Source organism: Triticum dicoccoides, chromosome 6B (genome assembly GCF_002162155.2).
Source record: "Triticum dicoccoides isolate Atlit2015 ecotype Zavitan chromosome 6B, WEW_v2.0, whole genome shotgun sequence".
Lineage (NCBI taxonomy): Eukaryota > Viridiplantae > Streptophyta > Magnoliopsida > Poales > Poaceae > Triticum > Triticum dicoccoides.
The window spans coordinates 217,413,792-217,423,714 of record NC_041391.1 but is presented as its reverse complement, the minus strand read 5'-3'; the positions used below and the strand labels follow the sequence as shown (position 1 = coordinate 217,423,714).

The 9,923-nt window shown below is 41.7% G+C and overlaps 1 long non-coding RNA gene across 13 annotated transcripts; it reads right to left on the bottom strand.

Annotated features, from left to right (window-relative positions):
* Nucleotides 1-1,742: 1,742 nt before the first annotated feature.
* Nucleotides 1,743-7,992, bottom strand: LOC119324284. Of its 13 annotated transcripts, XR_005156851.1 has the most exons (9): nucleotides 6,725-7,991; nucleotides 6,129-6,607; nucleotides 5,995-6,062; nucleotides 4,569-4,649; nucleotides 4,218-4,261; nucleotides 3,548-3,790; nucleotides 2,880-3,100; nucleotides 2,603-2,716; nucleotides 1,743-2,225 (listed from the first exon to the last, which is right to left on the bottom strand). It is a non-coding gene; the product is annotated as an uncharacterized LOC119324284 (long non-coding RNA). The 13 variants fall into 13 exon arrangements; XR_005156850.1 differs by having other exon boundaries at nucleotides 4,218-4,649; nucleotides 6,725-7,992; XR_005156847.1 differs by having other exon boundaries at nucleotides 3,548-4,649; nucleotides 6,129-6,190; nucleotides 6,324-6,607; nucleotides 6,725-7,992.
* Between the last annotated feature and the right edge of the window lie 1,931 nt (nucleotides 7,993-9,923).

Below are 9,923 nucleotides of genomic sequence, written 5' to 3'. Positions count from 1 at the left end.
GGAACCCTAGGTGGGGGCGCAGCCCCCCTCTCCCCCTATATATAGTGGAGGCAAAGAGGCAGCCCAACACACGAAGTTCTTCTCCTGTTGGCGTAGCCCTACCTCTCTTTCTCCTCCTCTCCCGCGGTGCTTGGCGAAGCCCTGCAGGATTGCCACACTCCTCCACCACCACCACGCCGTTGTGCTGCTGCTGGATGGAGTCTTCCCCAACCTCTCCCTCTCTCCTTGCTGGATCAAGGCATGGGAGACGTCACTGGGCTGTACGTGTGTTGAACGCGGAGGTGCCGTCCGTTCGGCACTAGGATCTCCGGTGATTTGGATCACGACGAGGACGACTCCTTCAACCCCGTTCTCTTGAATGCTTCCTCTTAGCGATCTACAAGGGTATGTAGATGCACTCTCCTTCCCCTCGTTGCTAGTTTCTCCATAGATAGATCTTGGTGACATGTAGGAAAATTTTGAATTTCTGCTACGTTCCTCAACAGTGGTTTCAGAGCCAGGTTTATTGCGTAGATTATTTGCACGAGTAGAACACAAAGTAGTTGTGGGCATTGATTTGTTCAATATGCTTACCGTTACTAGTCCAATCTTGTTTCGACGGTATTGTGGGATGAAGCGGCCCGGACCGACCTTACACGTACACTTACGTGAGACAGGTTCCACCGACTGACATGCACTTGGTGCATAAGGTGGCTAGCGGGTGCCAGTCTCTCCCACTTTAGTCGGAACGGATTCGATGAAAAGGGTCCTTATGAAGGATAAATAGCAATTGGCATATAACGTTGTGGTTTTGCGTAGGTAAGAAACGTTCTTGTTAGAAACCCAGAGCAGCCATGTAAAACATGCAAATAACAATTAGAAGACTTCTAACTTGTTTTTGCAGGGTATGCTATGTGATGTGATATGGCCAACAAGAATGTGATGAATGATATGTGATGTATGAGATTGATCATGTTCTTGTAATAGGAATCACGACTTGCATGTCGATGAGTATGACAACCGGCATGAGCCATAGGAGTTGTCTTAATTTATTATATGACCTGCGTGTCATTGAACAAACGCCATGTAATTACTTTACTTTATTGCTAACCGGTAGCCATAGTAGTAGAAGTAATAAGTTGGCGAGACAACTTCATGGAGACACGATGATGGAGATCATGATGATGGAGATCATGGTGTCATGCCGGTGACGATGATGATCATGGAGCCCCGAAGATGAAGATCAAAAGGAGCAAAATGATATTGGCCATATCATGTCACTATTTGATTGCATGTGATGTTTATCATGTTTATACATCTTACTAGTTGACCTGTTGCGCGAAATGGCGCAGAGACCCGCTAAAGACATGTTGTCGATGAAAAGAGTTTAATTTTGCAAGGACATGTTTGATATTGGTAGTAGAAAACCCATGTGTTAAATCATGTTATATCGAAAACATTCGATGTGCATGATGAAAAGAAATTCATGGTTTAGTTGGTTTAGTTTGGGCAAGTACATATGGCAACAAATTTAATCTCCGTTAGCCAAGAAAAACGGTATTGTTTATAGTGAGATGTATACATATACACATTTTAATTTGGTAGCATAGAGTCCCATTTAAAAGAAAATCTATGTTTTACTTTGTTTGGTTGTGGGCAAGCACATATGGTAACAGTAATGAATTCTTGTGTCATGACTTATAAACTTTTTTAGACGGTAGAATAAAAGGCAATGCACATTATGGCAAGTAAGAAAATAGACCTGTTGTGCCAAATGGCTCAAGTTACTCATTTCAACAAGGAGTTTTTTGCATATAAAGGCCTATATTGTCCTCCCATAATTTACATAGTACAATCTCACAGCAGGAGTGTAAATACATACTATGGTTGAACTATAATTTCATAACATAAAAATCAGCGAGTGTGATAGTAGTAGAATACATTGACTCTATATGGCAAGCAATTTTTGTTCACTACCACTATCCAGATGCCCAACTGGTCAGCGCTGGTGGTTCTAGTTCCACATGTAGTTCCCTTCTGCCATCTTCATGAGCATAGATCTTTTTCTTGTACTATGTTTTTGCAACAAATATACAAACCATGCAAGAAACATAACATTAGCTTGAAGACCATATGTAACATAACACCAGCTTCTCTGAACTCCTCCAGGCATCCAGTCTCCCATGTGTAAAGTAGTCACTTGGAAACAGTCTGGATGATTAAGCATGGAGCTTTAGAAACATAACCTAAAGAAGCATGTCAGCCATACATAGGTGAATTTACCAAATGTAGAGAATAAACATAATCATGCACATCTGTAACTTGTATATACACCGAAGAAAAGAACAACTCAATTATTTGACCGAAATTATACATTCTAATAAACCACAGGTATAATGCACTTTCAGATGTGATATAACATAATGAAGCATGTCAGCCATACATTCGTAAAGTTAACAAATGAAGAAAATTATCTGAATCTTACACATCTCTAACATATATACACACTGAGAAAAGACGTGGTTCAGCTATGGGGCAGAAATTATTTATTTCTGATAACATACTTAGACGCGGTTCAGGCGATTTATACTCCTTTGTTGTCTTTTTTTTTGGCATAACATACCTAGACTGAAGATCTTTCAGTTCCAGCGAAAACAGTTTCCCCTAGATGTATCAAGAGTATATGCAAGAAACCTATGACCAGGAGATATTTGACAACTTCTAATGTGCACATAACCTGCATAAGTTACAAAAACACCCACTGCTAAGTTTTTAGGCGCACGCAAATAAAATGTCCTCATTGCAAGAAATCAATGATAATAAGCAGATAAGCAATGTCCAAAATTAACTACAGGAAATATACTAATCAAACTATATTGAACTATACAGTTGAATCTCACATCGATATATTATGTATGAATATGGAGATCACATCAGACTACTTTATGTAGCAAAGCTCATCTCAGATTCCTTTGTGATCTCATTCCAGTCAAGCAACACTTCTTCCTTCTTCTAGTCAAAAAGACAACTAAGGAAATATCATGCTAAACCACCAGAAGGCCTCAGCTTTCTGGACAAAACTGGGCACTCCATTCCGCTTGGAATGTGCTGGCAATATGACCTGGATACACAAAAATGAGTTATGTAAGACAAAGGCAATTGTACTTTGTTAAGCCCCAAAACACAAGTTGCTGTAAACCCCTTTTTTGTAATAGAAGAGAGGGGTCCAAGGAGCACCAATAAATAAGCAAGATATCTATTATTTGGGCCGGCGTGGGACCATTGAAGAAGAAGCCCAAAGGGGCACCATAAGCAACATCAAGAATCTTGTTCTACAAGCAAGAAACATTGCAGGGGAGTTGATTACACCATTTGTGGAAGATGGACATAGCCCTTTAGGTAATTTCGCTCAATCCTAACTTAAATCGGGAGTTATTTTAACTCAATCACTTTTTTTACAGGTATGTGTTTTAGTACACGGAGAAACAAGTTCTACAGTACGCCAAATAAACAGATTAAAGAATCATAGATGATATGTTGTTGGAAATGAAGAGCACAACGAACACACCTGTCAAAGCTTTATTGGTAAGTTGAATTTACAGAATATGTGCACAAAATCAACCAGCCGGTCGTCTCTTCTAATGCACATAAAACAGATACAATATCCACTACCATGCCCTTTTTCAGGTAGGAGATTCATTTGAAAAAGGGAATCCTATGGAACAAAAACTGGATCATCGAACTTGATGATTTTCCCTTTGCCCTTTGCTGAAACAGTATCTTCGCAGACCAAATTTTGCCTAAAGCATACCTACAAAACGAGCTAAAATGGAAACAGACAGAAATCTGGAGAGCGATACTTCAGAACTTAAACATCAATCTAGAATGGAGCTGTGGTTGTTAAACTTGGATTGGAAGTTGTTACTTATTATGTGAATTGTGTCTCTACTTTCAGTTTCCACAATTGGCTGGCAACACACATAAACATAGGTCTCAATCGAAGTCTTTCAAGATTTAAATCAACTCCATTCATGCCAAATATTTTCCAATGTCGAACCTAACATATTATGAGAGAAAAATAAATAAATTACATTGCGAAAGACTGAAAATACCTACTCAGGATTCATGTAATGAGTTTTTCCTTCTGTACACGGTTGATGTATTTATTAAGTTGAGACCCGCAAGCTGCATATGGCAACCAATAAGAACAGAGAAACTCTTGTAGGCACAGTCCTTACCATGTTCCCTTTCTTGCTCCAGCACACTTTTTTTTCTTGAAATCCTGGTTTGAAAGTTAATTTGATAACATTGTTTTAACACAAGATTTGATACAATTTGTTACTGGCAACACACATAAACATTCTGCTTGATGATGCATAGTCTAGTGACATGTGTATGTAAATCAAATTGACAACTCAAGATAGAGAGTGCTAATTTTGCTTGTTCTAAGCATATATATACAGGTATTTTATATCTGCTATAAGTTTAACAAAGCTGAACCAGCAGAGGAAAAACAGGGAATACATGCATATCAGGACATGTAGATGAATAGATCACCAGAGCGTTGCTCGATTGATTCGATTTATCACCTCTGTATTCGGAGATGCGGAGTTCCTTGAATTCTTTTTCTCCACAAGGATTCCTCAATCACACGGATTGGTCAGTTCAATCTGCAAAGCAATTAAGTGAGGCCAACATAACCAAAATGGAGTATATAAGAGGTTTTGTAGTATAAGAATATCGAACGTTGTTCTTGATTAAAAGGCCAAAAGGATAAACAAATGGAATAAGTCTCGCTGGGTAATTTGGAACAACTGATTCAACTTCTATAATTTGACCCTGCTAACAAATGATTTATTGGATAATTTGGACTGCTGTACAAAATTTACGAGTGGAACTAATTGCTCAGTTTCTAATTTATTTACTTGGCACACCCACTGAATAAGGTGAGCTCATTCTCTTAAGCAAATAAAACAATGCTTGGGAAAATGCTTAGAAACAGTAGTAGCAAGTTAAAGATCAAGTTGGATGATGTAAGCGTGTTTTAATTCACTAAAGCTAGCCATGATGGCCTTTCCTAAAAAAAAGTTAAAGATCAAGTTGGACAGAGTAAGGTCTAAATGGCATCTCCCTTTTTATAGAAGGCAAAAGATTTTAATGGCCTCGTGATTGAGTAAGATGTGTAGATGGAGAAACCATGCGTATGAAGCTGCTCAATACAACTTAACTGAATTCACTAACTTTAAGTAACAATGAAGAAAGAAGAAAGCATTCATAAAATGCAGGTTCTGTCTTCTTTGAACATATTACATGACTCGGCATCTTCTTGTAGGAAAGAAAAAAAGCAAAGAGAGAAGCATCGAGGAATCAGTATAACAATTTTGAAATACAATAATTTCGAAATCTTACGAAATCATAACAAAAAAATTAGGAGTTATGAACAATTAGAAATACATTATACTGAAGGTTGAGTAAAATATGTCTTTTGGATTGAGCAAATATATAGCTGCAGAAAGTTTGCAAATCAACACATAACAAGAATCTAAGGCTCTCTAGACTCCTTTTCCTTGCTAAATATGCACGGTTTCCATGGATTTTTTTTCAATATATTTGTTTTATAAACAAATGCTTGATTTCTTCCCTTTTTTTGAAGTAGGTCGCATGCCATCAACAGCCCAACACCGAACAACCAGAGCCCAGTCACAACAATCATGCACGCAGCAGCAAGCCAGCAAAAAAACATAACAGGTGCCCAGACACATACACATAACTAAGCCAGTAGTAACCAAACACACAACAAGAACTTGTAGCTAGAAAGCGAGCGCTACGACCAAGTATGTATGATGCTACCACCAAGCCAGCCACAACAATCATGCACGCAACGGCAAGCCAGTAAAAAAATACAATGGGTGCCCGGACACACACAACACTAAGTCGGCAAGCACACACACAACAAGAACCTGTAGCAATCAAGCACGGAGGATAGGAGGACAGCTGGGACCGGAACAAAATTACCTTGCTAGCGACGGGATGCCTAGGCGGAAGCGACTGGAGGCGGCGGCACTGGCGAGTCCAGGGAGCAGCTGCGCGAGCATGAGACATGCATTTCATTAGTTGGCAATGGAAGCATCCATCATATTCATACATACCTTCATTTCTTTATGAGCACTCCACTTCTGTTCCTCACCCCGTTGACCTCCACCTCAATAACCTGGTCAATCAACAACACATGATCCATGGGGTGATGATAAACCTTATATAAATATATATATATATATATATATATATATATATATATATCTGAAAATGGATGGGAGGCAATGCGGAGTATTAGATCTCTGAACTCTGACGGGCCGATGAGCCAATGGAAGAAGGGGATGGTGAGGGCAGCATTGAACACGTAGACCCAGCGCCGGAAGGGACCATCCAGAGGAGCACCTCAAGGACGGCCTCCTGCTGCTGGGCCTACAAGCACCTCGCATACCACCTTCTTCTCCTCCTCGACGCCCAGCTCTTCTTCCTTCTGGCGAACTTCTGCATCTTGCGCGCGAACATCCCATCAAACCATGCTCGAGCGGCTCATCCCTGTACTCCGTCTTCTCCACCATTGGTCGAGACCTAATTTGTCCTAGCAAAAGAAATCACATCACGAGCAAAAGAACAAATTTGCAACTAACAATTCAAATCGAGATTTATCCATTAGCTGTCCTAAAATATATAAATAGAAGGGTTTCTAATTGCCCACCTGAGCGTTTCGAGCTAATGCCGGAATCCATGGGTAGAGCGCCAGCTGCAAGTGTAGTCGCCCACAGTGGCGAAGCGCCAGCTGCAAGTGTAGTCGCCCACAGTGGTGAAGGCAAGAGTTCAACGTTGTGATGTCAAATACTTATGCATGTGTGAAAACTGGTTTTTGCTTGATGTCTACTAATGCATGCCAAAATGTTGTGTAGTCAGTTGCCTACACAGCTAACCCCTGGCACCGCCATTGGTCGCCCACCTGCTGAGGCCGTCGTCAGCACACGACCGCAAGAGCCGTCGTCCGCCGCACCACGAGGAAGAGGCAGAGTGTAGCCTCCCGTACATAACCTCTGTGAGTTGTTTCCTTTTGAATTAAAAAGCATCTGAATGTACAAAGACCGAAACAACAGAATGAAGTGCAACTAAAATCCAAGGAAACATTCTGTGAAACTAATTTACTCCCTCTGCACTATATGTCTAATAAAGGCACATGAAAACCAATCCAATGATAATTCTAATATGCGTTTTTATGAAAATCAATTGATCTGCTCTGTACTGATTACTGATGTGAATTGTCAATTCTGAACTCGGGAATCCTATTGAAATTAAAAGAAGGGTAAAAGAAATTATCCAGTTCTTTTTAGTTTCTACCTACATGATCCATTGGAGAAGCCAATAACCGTGCAGGAACCAGTCACTTAAGAAGGAGATGAGACAAACAAAGAGAAAGTCTAACACACTCTATTTGTAAAGGAAGCAACAAAATGGTTGTCCTGGTAATTAAGGCAGTGAAGAAGAAGAGCTAACGAGGAAGAGGCGGAGTGCAGCCTCCCGTACAACGCGCCCGAGCCCCAGCCTCGTCGCAGGTCCCGATCCAGGAGTGGATCGAGCCGCCGCCAACCTCCAGGTCGCGTCCAGGTTGGGCCCATCCTCTCCAGCGCCGGCCGATGACCCTCTCTCCTGTCAGCCGCCGCACCTCCCTTTCCTCTTTCCTCTATCTTTCTCCCTCCTCTCCTTCCTTCTCTCTCTCCTCCTCATTTTGTCTCTCAGCTAGGGTTCGTGCGCGAGGAGGGGCGCAGGCCGACGCCTCGCCAGTGTAGGCCGACGCCGGCCGGTCACCCTCTCCCGTCCGCTGCCGGACCTCCCTCTCCTCTCCTCTCCCCTTTCTCTCCCTCTCATCTTCCTATCTCTCTCTCCTAGGGTTCGTGTGGGATGAGGGGACCGAAGTGTGCACGGCGTGCGGGACGAGGGGATTGGGTTGCGTTGGGTGCGGGCGCGGCGCCTGGATGGGACAAATTCTCTCTCACCCAGGCGCCGCTTACCCAGCCAATACAGACACGAGACGAGCCCATCAGTCATTGGGCAGAAAAATGAACCGTGGGGTGAAAATAATTTAACTGCAAGTGAAGATCCAATGGCTTAGGCGCGCCAGAAAGGCAGATCGGACGGCTGACGAAGCCCCAATCGGGGGAGCCTCCTGGAGGTGAGTTGGTTAGCTTCTATTTTGTTTTAAATTTGCTTAGAACGACGGTAGTAAATAAGATGATCCCTCATTAAAATTTCAAGAAAGTGTTCCCCCTAACTATGCACCGTTGCGAAAGTTCATCGTTTCGAAGCACCATGTGATGATCGGGTGTGATAGATTCTAACATTCACATACAACGGGTGTAAGCCAGATTTACACACGCGAAACACTTAGGTTAACTTGACGAGCCTAGCATGTACAGACATGACCTCGGAACACAAGAGACCGAAAGGTCGAGCATGAGTCGTATGGAGGATACGATCAACATGAAGATGTTCACCGATGATGACTAGTCCATCTCACGTGATGATCGGACACAGCCTAGTTGACTTAGATCATGTAATCACTTAGATGACTAGAGGGATGTCTATCTGAGTGGGAGTTCATTAGATGAATTTAATTATCCTGAACATAGTCAAAAGCCCTTTGCAAATTATGTCATAGCTCGCGCTTTAGTTCTACTGTTTTAGATATGTTCCTAGAGAAAATATAGTTGAAAGTTGACAGTAGCGATTATGCAATCAGTAGAAAGCTTATGTCCTTAATGCACTGCTCATTGTGCAGAACCCCAAACGTCGTCTGTGGATGTTGCGAACATCGGACATACACGTTTTGATAACTACGTGATAGTTTAGTTAAACGGTTTAGAGTTGAGGCACCAAAGACGTTTTCGAAACATCGCGGAACATATGAGATGTCTCGAGGGCTGAAATTGAGATTTCAGGCTCGTGCCCACGTCAAGAGGTATAAGACCTCCAACGATTTTCTTAGCCTGCAAACTAAGGGAGAAAAGCTCAATCGTTGAGCTTGTGCTCAGATTGTCTGAGTGCAACAATCACTTGAATCGAGTGGGAGTTGATCTTCCAGATGAGATAGTGATGTTTCTCCAAAGTCATTGCCACCAAGCTGCTAGAGCTTCGTGATGAACTATAACATATCAGGGATAGATATGATGATCCTTGAGGTATTCACGATGTTTGACACCGTGAAAGTAGAAATCAAGAAGGAGCATCAATTGTTGATGGTTGGTGAAACCACTAGTTTCAAAAAAAGGGCAAGGGCAAGAAGGGATACTTCATGAAACGGCAAACCAGCTGCTTCTCTAGTGAAGAAACCCAAGGTTGAACCTAAACCCGAGACTAAGTGCTTCTGTAATAAGGGGAACAACCACTGGAGCAGGATTACCCTAGATACTTGGTAGATAAGAAGGCTGGCAAGGTCGATAGAAGTATATTGGATATACATTATGTTAATGTGTACTTTACTAGTACTCCTAGTAGCACCAGGGTATTAGATACCGGTTCGGTTGCTAAGTGTTAGTAACTCGAAATAAAAGCTATGGAATAAACGGAGACTAGCTAAAGGTGAGCTGACGATATGTGTTGGAAGTGTTTCCAAGGTTGATGTGATCAAGCATCGCACGCTCCCTCTACCATCGAGATTGGTGTTAAAATAATTGTTATTTGGCGTTGAGCATAGACATGATTGGATTATGTCTATCTCAATACGGTTATTCATTTAAGGAGAATAATGGTTACTATATTTATTTAAATAATACCTTCAATGGTATTGCACCTAAAGGGAATGGTTTATTGAATCTCGATCGTAGTGATACACATTTTCATGCCAAAAGATATAAGATAGTAATGATAGTACCACTTACTTGTGGCACTGCCATGTA